The sequence below is a fragment of the Hylobates moloch genome, unplaced genomic scaffold (genome assembly GCF_009828535.3).
Source record: "Hylobates moloch isolate HMO894 unplaced genomic scaffold, HMol_V3 SCAFFOLD_8, whole genome shotgun sequence".
NCBI classification, from domain to species: domain Eukaryota; kingdom Metazoa; phylum Chordata; class Mammalia; order Primates; family Hylobatidae; genus Hylobates; species Hylobates moloch.
Genome location: NW_026652283.1, coordinates 46258134 through 46272197, shown reverse-complemented (window position 1 = coordinate 46272197; position 14064 = coordinate 46258134). Strand labels below are relative to the sequence as shown.

The 14064-nt window shown below is 43.2% G+C and overlaps 1 protein-coding gene across 4 annotated transcripts in view; it reads left to right on the top strand.

Moving 5' to 3' along the window:
* The window catches only part of TESK2 (testis associated actin remodelling kinase 2), a 148638-nt gene that overhangs the window by 119689 nt on the left and 14885 nt on the right, over positions 1-14064 (top strand). The window lies entirely within an intron of this gene.

Sequence of the window (14064 nt, the reverse complement as noted above, 5' to 3'; positions counted from 1 at the left end):
CCGCAAATTCTTGGGCTCAAGCAGTCCTCCTGCCTTAGCCTCCCACGTAACAGGGACAGTAGCTACTGTACCAGGCCAGATCTTGTTTTTTTTGTTGTTGTTGTTGCTGTTGTTTTTGAGACAGAGTCTCGCTCTGTCACCCAGGCTGGAGTGCAGTGGCATGATCTTGGCTCACTGCAACCTCTGCCTCCTGGGTTCAAGCGATTCTCCTGTCTCAGCCTCTCGAGTAGCTGGGATTATAGGCATGCACCACCACACCCAGCTAATTTTTTTGTATTTTTAGTGGAAACAGAGTTTCACCATGTTGCCCAGGCTGGTCTTGAACTCCTGAGCTCAGGTGATCTGCCTGCCTCAGCCTCCCAAAGTGCTGGGATTACAAACTTGAGCCACTGTGCCTGGCTGCCAGATCTTTTTCATCTTATTTTTAATTGTTATTTTTTCAAAAATAAGATGGGTCTCACTCCATCACCCAGGCTGGAATGCAGTGGGGTGATCATGGCTTACTACAGCCATGATCTCCCAAGCTCAAGTGATCCTCCTGTCTCAGCCTTTGAGTAGCTGGTACTACAGGCATATGCCACCACATCTGGCTAATTTTTTATTTTTTGTAGATATGAGGTCTCACTATGTTGCCCAGGCTGGTCTCAAACTCCTGGGCTCAAGCAATCCTCTCAGCTTGTTCTAAAGTGCTGGGAGTATAGAAGTGAGCCACTATGGCTGGCCTTTTTCATCTTGTGAAACAAACTCTATACCCATTAAACAACACCTCCTCATTTCTCCCTCTTCCCAGCTCCTGGTAACAACTATTCTATTTTCTTTTTACTTTTGAGACAGGGTCTCACTGTCACCCAGGCTGGAGTGCAGTGGTGTAATCTCGGCTGCCTGCAACCTCCACCTCCCAGGCTCAAGCGATTCTCCCACCTCAGACTCCCAAGTAGCTGGGACTACAGGTGTGCATCACCATGCCCAGCTAATTTTTTTTTTTGTATTTTTTGTAGAGATGGGGTTTCACCATGTTGCCCAGGCTGGTCTCCAACTCCTGAGCTCAGGCAATTCGCCCACCTCAGCCTCCTAAAGTGCTGGGATTACAGGTGTGAGCCGCCACACCCAGCCTGTACTTTCAGTTTCTATGAATTTGACTACTTTTGATACCTCATATAAGTGGAATCATACAGTATTTGTCTTTTGGGGATCACATTATTTCACTTAGCATAATGTCCACAAGGTTCATCCATGTTGTTGCATGTGATAGTATTTTCTTCCTTTTTATGGCTGCATAAATATTTTATTGTATGTATATACCATACTTTGTTGATCCATTCATGGGTTGATGAACATTTAGATTGCTTTCACCTCTTGGCTAAATTATGCTGCTATGAACATGGGTATGTAAATATCTCTTCGAAACCTTACTTTCCAGACTTTTGGGCACATACCCAGAAGTAGGATTGCTGGACAATATAGTAGTTCTATTTTTAACTTTTTGAGGAACTGCCATATTTTTTTTCTGTAGCGGTTGCACCATTTTACAATCCCACTGACAGTGCATAAGTGTTCCAGTTTCTCCACATCCTCACCAACTCACCAATACTTGTTATTTTCTGTGGTTTTTTTTTTTTTTTTTTTTTTTTTGATGGTAGCTATCTTAATGGATGTGAGGTGATATCTCATTGTGGTTTGATTTGCATTTCTCATTTGTTGCAAAGACTGCCCTTTCCCAATTGATAGGTGTTTATTTCTGGGCTCTCTATTCCATTACATTGGTCTATATGTCTGTTTTTATGCCAGTACCACTTTTGAATACACATCTAATTTTATTTCTCCCTGAAAAAACCCTTCTGTGGCTCCTCATTGTCTTCAGGGTAAAGTCAAAACTGATCTTGCTACTGCTTATCTCTATGGCCTCACTCCTCACTTCTCTTGCCTCTGTCCTGTCGCAACTGTGTGCTACAGCTGTATTGAACCTCTTTCAGTTCCACAAATGGAATATGACCCTTTCCACCTTCAGAACTCTGCACCAGACTTTTTGTTTGCCCAGAACACACCTCTTCATCGCCCCTGGCCCAACCAATTCCTCAGGCCCCAGCTTAGAATTCATTTTCTCTGGGAAGCCTTTTCTGATCTTCTTTCTAAGAGTAGTTTGGTCCCTCACCTATGTGCTCTCATAATACAATATAATTTATCATTGATTTCAACTGACTGTTCATATGTGTAGATTATAAATTCCTTGAGGGCAAGGATTGTTTTATTTACATTGTCATCCATTGGTTCCTAGCACAGTGCCTGACAAATGGTAGCTGCTTATCATATTTGTTGATTGAATAAATAAATTAACAATCAATGGCATTTCCTGGCTCAAAAACCTTTCCTCATTGATTAAAGTCTTAGGTGAGATGCAGATATCTGTATTTAAAAATAAATAAATAAATAAAGTTCTACAAATTATTTTGATTCACAGCTAGAGTTTAAAAATGGAATTCAGGATAAACTCAGCCTGATATTCTAGTCCTTTATGCCCTACTATAATACTACTTTTCTCCTAGTTCTTCTCTTCTTTAACAAGTACTCTATAATTCAGGCAAACAGGATTTCTTATTGTTTACTGAACATGGTCTGTGTTTTCCCGCCTCTTTATCCATATTGTTTCTTCAACCTAGAATATACTCTTTCCCTCTGTCCTATAGAAATCATCTTCCCTGGCTGGACGCGGTGGCTCACGCCTATAATCCCAGCACTTTGGGAGGTCGAGGTGGGTGGATCATGAGGTCAGGAGTTCGAGACCAGCCTGGCCAACATGGTGAAACCCCATCTCTACTAAAAATACAAAAATTAGCTGGGTGTGATGGTGCGCACCTTTAATCCTAGCTACTGGGGAGGCTGATGCAGGAGAATTGCTTGAACCCAGGAGGTGGAGGTTGCAGTGAGCCGAGATCGTACCATTGCACTCCAGCCTGGGTGACAGAGCAAGACTCTATCTCAAAAAAAAAAAAAAAAAAATTATCTTCCCTTCAAGACCTGGTCTTAGAGTCCACTTATTTCCCCATAAAACCTTTCCTGATTCTTTTTCTCGGCCGCATCCTTTCTACCCGCCTCCACTGCCACCATCCATTTGGTCATAATGTTTCCCTCCATTCATCTTCTCCTATATAGAATTTTTGTACCTTTGTTATTACACATTCTTTCTTTTCTTTTCTTTTCTTTTCTTTCTTTCTTTCTTTATTTAGAGACGGAGTTTCACTTTTGTTGCCCAGGCTGGAGTGCAGTGGTGCAATCTCGGCTAACTGCAACCTCCGCCTTCTGGTTTCAAGTGATTCTCCTGCCTCAGCCTCCTGGGATTACAGGCGCCTGCCACCACGCCTAGCTAATTTTGTTGTATTTTTAGTAGAGATGGGGTTTCACAATGTTGGCCAGACTCGTCTCGAACTCTTGACCTCATGATCCACCTGCCTTGGCCTCCCAAAGTGCTGAGATTACAGGCATGAGCCACTGCACTCAGCCCCATTCTTTCATTTATTAAAGCTTTTTTTGCTTTAGCTTCCCTACATAAGTGTACATTCCTAGGGTAGAAGAAACCCAGGCTTTTAGGTCACAAGGCTTGGATACAAATCCAAGCTGTACTATTTACTAGTTGAATAATCATAGGCAAATTATTTAAGTTCTCTGGGCTGGCCTGGTGGCTCATACCTGTAATCCCAGCACTTTGGGAGGCTGAGGCAGGTGGGTCACTTGAGGTCAAGAGTTTGAGACCAGCCTGACCAACATGGTGAAACCCCATCTCTACTAAAAACACACACACACAAAATTAGCCAGGCATGGTGGCGCACACCTGTAATCCCAGCTTCTTGGAAGGCTGAGGCAGGAAAATTGCTTGAACCCAGGAGGTGGAGGTTGCAGTGAGCCAAGATGGCGCCACTGCACTCCAGCCTGGGCAAGAAGAACAAAACTCCATCTCAAAAAACAAACAAACAAACAAACAACCAGCCGGGTGCAGTGGCTCACACCTGGGCAACAAGAGCAAAACTCCGTCTCAAAAAACAAACAACCAGCCGGGTGCGGTGGCTCATGCCTGTAATCTCAGCACTTTGGGAGGCTGGGCGGGTGGATCACCTGAGGTCAGGAGTTCCAGACCAGCCTGACCAATAAGGTGAAACCTCGTCTCTACTAAAAAATACAAAAATTAACCAGGCGTGGTGGCAGGCGCCTGTAGTCCTAGGTACTCGGCAGGCTGAGACAGAATTGCTTGAACCCAGAGGCGGAGGTTGCAGTGAGCTGAGATTGCGCCACTGCAGCCCAGCCTGGGCAATGGAGCGGGACTCCGTCTCAAAAACAAAACAAAAGAAAACCAAAAAAGCCAATAAACATACAAAAAAAACAAAAACGAAAAGATGACAAGAATGTTTCAAGATATTACAATGGTCAGGCCAGGTGTGGTGACTCACACCTGTAATCCCAGCACTTTGGGAGGCCAAGGTGGGTGGATCACCTGAAGTCAGGAGTTCAAGACCAGCCTGGCCAACATGGTGAAACCCATCTCTATTAAATATACAAAAAATTAGCCGGGCGTGGTGGCAGGCACCTGTAATCCCAGCTACTCTGGAGGCTGAGGCAGGAGAATCATTTGAACCCAGGAGGCAGAGGTTGCAGTGAGCCAAGATCGCGCCATTGCACTCCAGCCTGGGCAACAAGGGTGAAACTCCATCTCAAAAAAAAAAAAAGATATTACAATGGTCAAATGAGGTAACTATGAAAGTGCTTTGCCGGGTGTGGTGGCTTACGCCTGTAATCCCAGCACTTTGAGAGGCTGAGGTGGGTGGATCACCTGAGGTCAGGAGTTCGAGACCAGCCTGGCCAACATGGTGAAACCCCCATCTCTACTAAAAATACAAAAAATTAGCCAGGCATGGTGGGAGGCACCTGTAATCCCAGCTGCTCAGGAGGCTAAGGCAGGAGAATCGCTTGAACCTGGGAGGCGGAGGTTGCAGTGAGCCAAGATCACTCCATTGCACTGCAGCCTGGGCAACAAGGGAGAAACTCCATCTCAAAAAAAATGTTTTGTGGCCAGATGCAGTGGCTCATGCCTGTAATCCCTACACTTTGGGAAGCCGAGGCAGGTGGATCACCTGAGGTCAGGATTTGGATAGCAACCTGACAAACATGGTGAAACCCTATCTCTACTAAAAATACAACAATTAGCCAGGCATGGTGGCGCATGCCTATAATCCCAGCTACTTGGGAGACTGAGGCAAGAGAATTGCTTGAACCCGGAGTCGACAGAGACTCCATCTCAAAAAAAAAAAAAGAAGGAGAATGAGGAACCAAATGATGCCCAGTTTCTAGGTGGGTGGCAATGCCGTTTACTGAGATGTAGAAAACTTGGAGGGTGCAGCTGGAATACTTCCTTCTTTCAGCTGTGTATGCATTACTTGGGAATTGGTTTTTTTGAACATAACACTAATCAACATGGTCTCCTCAATGTAGAAGATCAGACTTAGTCTTTTGCCTGAGCCTTTCTTTGTCCGAGTAGGCATTATTAAACATTTTATTTTATTTTATTTTATTTATTTTATTTATTTTATTTTAATTTTATTTTATTTTTTGAGACAAGGTCTGGCTCTAATGCCCAGGCTGGGGTGCAGTGTTGTAATGTTGGCTCACTGCAACCCCTGCCTCCTCAGCTCAAGCCATCCTCCCACCTCAGCCTCCTGAGTAGCTGAGACTACAGGCATGCACCACTATGCCAAGCTAATTTTTGTATTTTTTGTAGAGACAAGGTTTTGCCATGTTACCCAGGCTGGTCTTGAACTCATGAGCTCAAGCAATCTGCCCACCTTGGCCTCCAAAAGTGCTGGGATTACAGGCGTGAGCCTCTGCGCCAAGCCAGCATTATTAAATATTTGTTTTTGCATGATATTTATTGGAAAGTTCCTCTAAAAGCACATTTCTCTTTTATATCTTAAATTACATTTTAATGATTAAATTGGGGGGTGGGGCTTCCAGTAAAAGAGGGAACTTGAAACCCACCTCCATTTATTTAAATGCACTTAATTATGCATTTGTTTGTTAAATAATTTCACTGAGTTTTACAAAGGGGCTTACAAAATTGAGCAGGACCTAGTTCCTGCCATAAATGTTATAGTCCAGGATTTGGATAGTCAGGATTTGGATAGCAACCTGACAAACATGGTGAAACCCTATCTCTACTAAAAATACAACAATTAGCCAGGCATGGTGGCGCATGCCTGTAATCCCAGCTACTTGGGAGACTGAGGCAAGAGAATTGCTTGAACCCGGAGTCAACAGAGACTCCATCTCAAAAAAAAAAAAAAGAAGGAGAATGAGGAGGCAAATGATGCCTACAATAGTAGAAACGTGCAGGATGCTAAAGTGGCACCAAGAATGGGCTCGAACTCCCGGACTCAAGCAATCCTCCTGCCTCAGCCTCCCAAAGTACTGGGATTACGGGTGCCCAGCCTAGCACAAAGAATGGGACGGAGTATCAAGGAACGCTTTCCACGAGTTCAGAAGGATGAATAAGTGGCTGACCATGGTGGCTCACACCTGTAATCCCAACACTTTGGGAGGCTGAGGCGGGCAGATCACTTGAGGTCAGGAGTTTGAGACCAGCTGGCCAATATATTGAAACTCTGTCTCTGCTAAAAATACCAAAAATTAGCCGGGTGTGGTGGTCCGTGCCTGTAATCCGTTACTCAGGAGGCTGATGCAGGAGAATTGCTTAAATCCTGGAGGTGGAGGTTGCAGTGAGCCGAGATCACGCCACTGCACTCCAGCCTGGGCGACAGAGCAATACTCAGTCTCAAAAAATAATAAATAAATAATAAATAAATAAATAAATAAGGCCCAGTGTGGCGGTTCATGCCTGTAATCCCAGCACTTTCGGAGGTCGAGGCAGGCGGATCACCTGAGGTCAGGAGTTCGAGACCAGCCTGGTCAACATGGTGAAACCCTGTCTCTACTAAAAATACAAAAATTAGCCGGGTGTGGTGGCACACACCTGTAATCTCAGCTACTCAGGAGGCTGAGGCAGGAGAATTTCTTGAACCCGGGAGGCAGAGGTTGCAGTGAGCTGAGATTGCGCCACTGCACTGCAGCCTGGGTGACAGAGTGAGACTCTGTCTCAAAAAAAAAAAAAGCCAGGCGTGGTGGTGCACGCCTGTAATCCCAGCTACTCAGGAGGCAGAGGCAGGAGAATCACTTGAACGCAAGAGGAGGAGGTTGCAGTGAGCTGAGATCGTGCCATTGAGCTCCAGCCTGGGCAACAAGAGGGAAACTTTGTCTCAAAAAATAAAATAAAATAAAAATGAAAATAAATAAACAAGGAGGATGAATAAGAATTAGCAAAGCTACGAAGAAGGGTATTCAGCAAGCATGTATGAAGGCCAAGAGTTAAACACTTAAATATTCTGAAATATATTTTGGGTTATTAAGAACGTTTTACTCTGTGGCTAGAACTAGCCTTTCCTTTTTCTTTTTGAGTCAGCTCATTACTGTTGACTGTTTCAGTCAGGCAGGCCCTGGTGAACCTCCTGGAGTGGTAGGCAAATTCAGTCCTTGGCAGATATACGGATGTACACTTGTAGTGGCTGTGGATTCTCGAGCTGAGAACAGGAGGCTTCTTTGGAGCACAAGCCTCCCACAGGGCACTCTTGGGATGTCTGTCCTGGAATTACCCAGAGCAGTAACAAAGCTTTCTTTTCTTCCTTAACCCAAGCCAGCAAGATGGGATGTCGGCTAGCCTTTGTGTTTGGAGCCTACCAACAAACATACGGTGGCCAGCACAAAAGCATTGTTGGGCTACAGTGAAAACTAGGTCGGGGCCCAAACCCTTTTCTGCAAAGAGCCCCTCCAAAGAGTAGAGTGCCAACAGGCCACTGATTTGGCTGTTTGACATTGATACTGGTTTCTGACAGGTTTCTGACTTACTGATGGCACATCGAGTCATTTAAGATTCTGAATCTTTTTCCATTGCTGTCTGAACCTTTCAATTTGGAATCTCTGAGATGTCTTTGACTCTTTTTCCTTATTTCTCATATCTATCACTCAGTTGCTAAAAAGCTTTATATTCTGACTATAGCCAACTTTTTCTTGCCCATAAATAGCACTGTTAGTTAGATGTTTGGTTACCTCTCATCTGGCTGTTGCAGTACCCTCCAAAACTGCCTCTAATTCCTTCTCTATCCTGCTACCAGAATGATCTTTCTAAAATGCAGTTTGGGTCATGTATTAGTTTCTTAGAGCTGCCATAGCAAAGCACTACAATGTGGGTGACATAGCAGAAACTTATTATCTCAGAGGTCTGAAAGCTGGAAGTCCAAAATCAAAGTGTTGGTAGGGCCTTGTTCTCTCTGAAGGCTCTACGGGAAGATCCTTCTTGCCTTTTCCTAGCTTCTGGTAGGTTTTTGGTGTTCCTTGGCTTGTAAATGTCTCAGTCCAATTTCTGCCTGTATCTTAACATGACATTTTCCCTGTGTGCCTGTATCTCTTGCCCCTCTTTTTATAAGAATTCCAGTCATATTGGATTAAGGGCCTGCCCTACTCCAATATGACCTCATCTTAACTTGATTACATCGGCAAAGACCCTATTTCCAAATAAGGTCACATTTATAGTTACCAGGGTTTAGGACTTGCATGCATCTTTTGGGGGGATGTAATTCAACCCCCATTAGATCATATTATACCTTTACCTATAAACCTTCAGTGGCCCCTGTGTTCTGCTGAATTAACTGTAGATGCTTCATCTTGGTATTCCAGAACTTCTGCACTAATAACAAATATAATAATAATAATAGAAATAGTCATAACTGACATATTGAGCACTTTCCGTGACATTATTCTTATCATTTTACATGTATCAACTTATTGAATCTTCACAACTCTGTGGGTTAGGCACTATTATTATTCCCATTTTATAGATGTGTATTAAACAAACTGAGTAACCAACTCAGGGCTCTACAACTATTATAGTCTGAGATGAGATTCAATCCTAGCCAGCCTAACTGCAGTCACCACTATATTATACTGCCCATCTTAAATTTTTAGCTTCATCCTTTCTCCCCTACTTATACAGAAAAAAAAAAAAAAAGAATAATTACTAATCTCTGTGCTTTGTTATCTTTGTGTTCCTTTTGCATAGACTGTCTTTCTTATCCCCAACCCTGCCTATGGGTTACCATGAAATGGAATTAAATTCTCAACAATGAGTGAATATTAGCCAGGCCTAGGTGGGGAAAGGGGAAGGATATTACAGGTAAAGGGACCAGCAATGTGTACAAATGTGCAGGTGAGCAGGAGTCAGACTTTTATAAGCAGGAGTGAAAGGCTTTGTGTGCCTTTCTAAGGATTGTGGGTTTTATCCTACAAGTAATAGAGCATCACTGAATAATTTTAACAGGAGAGTGGCTTCAGGTTGGCATTTCAGAACGATTGTCTTGGCTGTATTGTGGAAAATGGATTGGAATGAGGGCTAAATCTTTTCAAGATGCAAAAGGGAGCAAGAAAACAGGTTAGAAAGCTAATGGAATAACCTAAGGGAGGGGTGAGAATGATAAGTTATTGATAGTGGGTTCTACCTGTTGTAAAAAATGAAAATAAATTTTAAAAAGATACTGTTAATTGGGAGAATGAGTTGTGTACTATGAGCTAAACACCAAACTGGACTGACTTTGTATTTAGACCATATCTCTTGAATTACTTCTTGCCTTTGAACTAACACCAAATCTTGTTGATTCCACCTCTAATGTCTCTGAGATATTAACCTCCTTTCCATTCTTGCTGCCATTGTCTTACTCAGGCCTTGTTTATCCTAACTCTTCCCCCAGCCTCAGTTCCTGACTTTTTCATACAATTTTTATACTACTGTTAGAATATTCCTATGTAGCATATCTGATCATGTTATTCTCCTGTATGAAAAAAAAAAAGTGTTAGTTGACTGTATGGCATCTCTACTAGACCATCTAGGCTAGACTAGTCTCTGTGGGCAGAGACTGGCCCCATTTATCTTTGTGTTTCACATTGTAGGTTTTCAGTGTTTGGATAGGTGAACAGAAGGATGGATGAATCTTTCTCAGTACCATGTTGCTAATTAGATGGTAGCAAATGATCTCTGTTAGTTAGATGGCAGCACAGTTATCTTCCTTGGGTAAGTGCCCTAACTCCTGGCCAGTTGGGTAGATTTTTCAAAAAGGAATAATAATTCTTACAGTTGATATTTTCTCCAGACCTTCTCTGAATGCCTTTGAGCCACTGTTCAGAGATAAGCTTATTTGGTTGCAAGTATCAGTACGTTGGTAATTCAAAATTTTTTAAAGCTACCATTTTGTCTTATTGTTCTGAATAGTTATAATTGGTTGAAACTACTGTAGCTGACTAGAATCAGCAAGAATTGGGAACTGGAGTCCTGGGTGCATTTACTTCAGAGAGAGGTACATATTCCCTAGAGCCAGTCCAGAATATTCTCTGTATGAATATGTTTATGTGCTCGTCTGTGCCTAAATTGGTACCTACTAGACCCTATTGGGATATGTGGGAAGAACCTATACTCTTTAGCCTAGGCAGTTGTCTTAGTCCATTTGTGCTGCTGTAAGAATATATCATAGACTGGGTAGCTTGTAAACAACAGAAATTTATTTCTCACACTTCTGGAGGCTGGGCAATCTAAGATCTAGGCACAAGCAGATTCAGTGTTTGGTGAGGGCCTACTTCATGGTTCATAAATGCCTGTCTTTTTGTTGTGTCCTTACATAGTGGAAGGGACTAAAGAACTATGGGGACGCTTGTACACACACTCTCTATCGTGGTAAAATACATATAGCATGTAATTTACCATCTTTTTTTGAGTAGGGGTCTTGCTGTGTTGCCCAGGCTGGTCTTGAGCTCCTGGCCTCAAGCGATCCTCCCACATCAGCTTCTCAAAGTGCTGGGATTACAGGCGAGAGCCACTGTGCCTGGCCAAGAGACAAGTTCTTACTCTCATATGGAAGTGGCAGTAGGGGGAGGAGTGCTCAATAAATGTTTGTAGAAATAACCTGAATTGATATTCCCGAGTGGAGAACTGAGTGTTCACTTCTCTGTGCCTTTGGTGATTTTAAAATAGATGTTGGCATATGATTTCTTGCATTTTAGTAATAAAGGTTTATTTACATAATATAGTTGAATTACCAGTATACTTTTAAAAGTTATTGAGTGCCTTCTGGGAAAAGGCTCTATATATTTAATGAAACCAAGTATCAAACACAAATGAAATGAAAGAAACTCTGTTATTTTATTAGACCATGAGGAAGTGAGGCAAGTTTTGGTATAGGTAAAGTTGGTATAGAAAAAGGTAACAGCCACTGAGAGGTATTGAAGTACTTATAACACATTTTATTGGCTGTATTATAGTTTTCTAACTTGAAAGGTTAAAATAACAACAATTAAAAATATTAAAACTTCTGTATTAATTAAATGTATTACCAATGCCTTGGGTTGTTTTATAGGGCTGACCGAGGGAGTAGTCTAGCTGAAAATGAAAGCAAAGCAGCTGTTATCCCCATCCGGGGAAAGCTGAACATGCTAATGCAGTTGCTCTTGTCTCTGCTTCCTGCAGAGGGATTTGTTTAGAGGCCACACCAGCTGAGTCTGCACTGAGAGTTGCTTATGGAGAAGTGAACATTCCAGCTAATGGGCACAGAGACTGTGTAGCAATCTTCCGGCTGGGTGCGGTGGCTCACGCCTGTAATCCTAGCACTTTGGGAGGCTGAGGCGGGTGGAATACCTGAGGTCAGGAGTTCGAGACAAGCCTGGCCAACATGGGAAAACCCTGTCTCTACTAAAAAATACAAAAATTAGCTGGGTGTGGTGACACAAGCCTGTAATCCCAGCTACTCGGGAAGCTGAGGCTGGAGAATCACTTGAACCTGGGAGGCAGAGGTTGCAGTGAGCCGAGATGGCACCACTGCACTCCAGCCTGAGGGACAGAGTGAGACTCCGTCTCAAAAAAAAAAAAAAAAAAAAAAGAAAGAAATCTTCCTTGTTGACAAATCTCAAATTTCCTTTTCTTATACATGCAGAGGTCTTGAAACATTGAGACATGGTTTCTGAGGGCCTACAGGCTTATCAGCCCAACTAATTTATTCACCAAAGGCAGGCAAGAGAAATGGGTTGTAAAAGCAAATTCCATTTGTTTTCCCTCTCTGGTCCTTGGTTTGCGCTTTTTGCATTTTGCCTGGAGAAGCCAGAATCTATTAGCCAAGTGTGATTCCTCATCTTTTGTCACCTTTTCCCCGTGCTCTCCACCCTCTGGCTTTGCATATGGATTTCCAGGGCCTTCAGAGACATTGCTGAACAGAGTAAACAAGTGTTTCCCGGAACCAAGAGTCCTGGTCTCACCTGGCCTATAGAGACTGCACATACAGCCTTTTCATTATAGTGTCTTCTGCCTGGCACTCAGTTGGGAAACCTGAGTGGCTCCTGAAGACAGGCCCGACATATCACACTATCATCATGCTAAAGAAGTGAACCACTGTCTACCTTTTGACTTTCAGAGCTAAGGAAATCTGCCTGTGTGATTAGATGTCAGCTTCACTGCCCACTTATAACCCTGAAGTTCACAAGCTCAGTTTCTTTTCAGCAAATGGGCACCTCAAATGTGAACCTTGGGCAGATTCAACTAGAAAGAAGAGAGCAAGGCGCTGTGCTTATGTCGTCATTATGCCTTATTTTAAGATTTTCAAAGATGGATTATCAAGCAGGATGAAGCAGATCAACAAGTTTCCCTTTTGAGAAGTTAGAAGATTTATTTTTAGTCATTCTTTCTGCCTTGCCAAAACTGCTCCGACGCTTCCAAGGATCTGAAGTGCTGCATGGTGCTGCCCCCAACTGGTTCTTTTTGGTGCTTATATTATTACCAAATCAGAAAATACATGACATTTAAATTTTTTTCGAAGCACTTTCACATATTTTATTTTATTATTATTTTTTTGAGACAGCGTCTCACCCTGTTGCCCAGGCTGGAGTGCAGTGATATGATCTCTGCCCACCGCAACCTCTGCCTCAGAGGTTCAAGCGATTCTCGTGCCTCAGCCTCCCGAGTAGCTGGGATCACAGTCGTCTGCCACCATGCTCTGCTTATTTTTGTATCTTTAGTAGAGATGCAGTTTTACCATGTTGGCCAGGCTGGTCTCGAACTCCTAGCCTCAGGCGATCCACCTGCCTCGGCCTTCCAAAGTGCTAGGAATACAGGTGTGAGCCATCTCGCCTGGCCAACTTTTACATATTTTTTTTTCAAGACAGGGTCTCACTCTGTTGCCTAGGCTGGAGTGCAGTGGCTCAATCTCACTTCACTGCAGCCTCCGCCTCCCGGGTTCAAGTGATTCTCCTACCTCAGCCTCCCGAGTAGCTGGGATTACAGGCACCCACCACCATGCCCGGCTAATTTTTGCATTTTTAGTAGAGATGGGGTTTCACTATGTTGGCCAGGCTAGTCTTGAACTCCTGACCTTGGGTGATCTGCCCGCCTTGGCCTCCCAAAGTGCTGGGATTACAGGCGTGAGCCACGGCGCCTGGCCAACTTTCACATATTTTATTAGATTCTCATAACAACACTGCAAATTAGGTGAATCAGGGATTATCACACCTACTTATAGTTGAGAAAAGTGAAAGATGGATAGCCTTATTAGTTGATTTGTCCAAGTTAAATGGCTATTAGGAGGCTGAATTGGGCTAGAATTCAGATATTTCTCCTCTTATCCCATTAAGTTCCCTAGTCCTTTGTAAACTCAATAGTACCCTAAAATATGTATTAAGATATAAATTCTAGGCTTAGAGGAATTTCCCTTTTTCTCCCTTGGGAGGAGGAGGGAGATAATACATCATATAAAGTTTGAGTACATTCATTTTTGAGCTCCTGTGCTGCATGAGTCTCTCTGACTCAGATGCTGTGGTCTCTAACTCTCCAATGCAACGTAGTGGTAAAGAGTATGGACTCGGAGCCAGACTGCAGAGTCTGCCAGTCTCTGCCACTTAATAACTGGATAACTTTAAGCAAGTTGCTTAATTTCTAAATGCCTT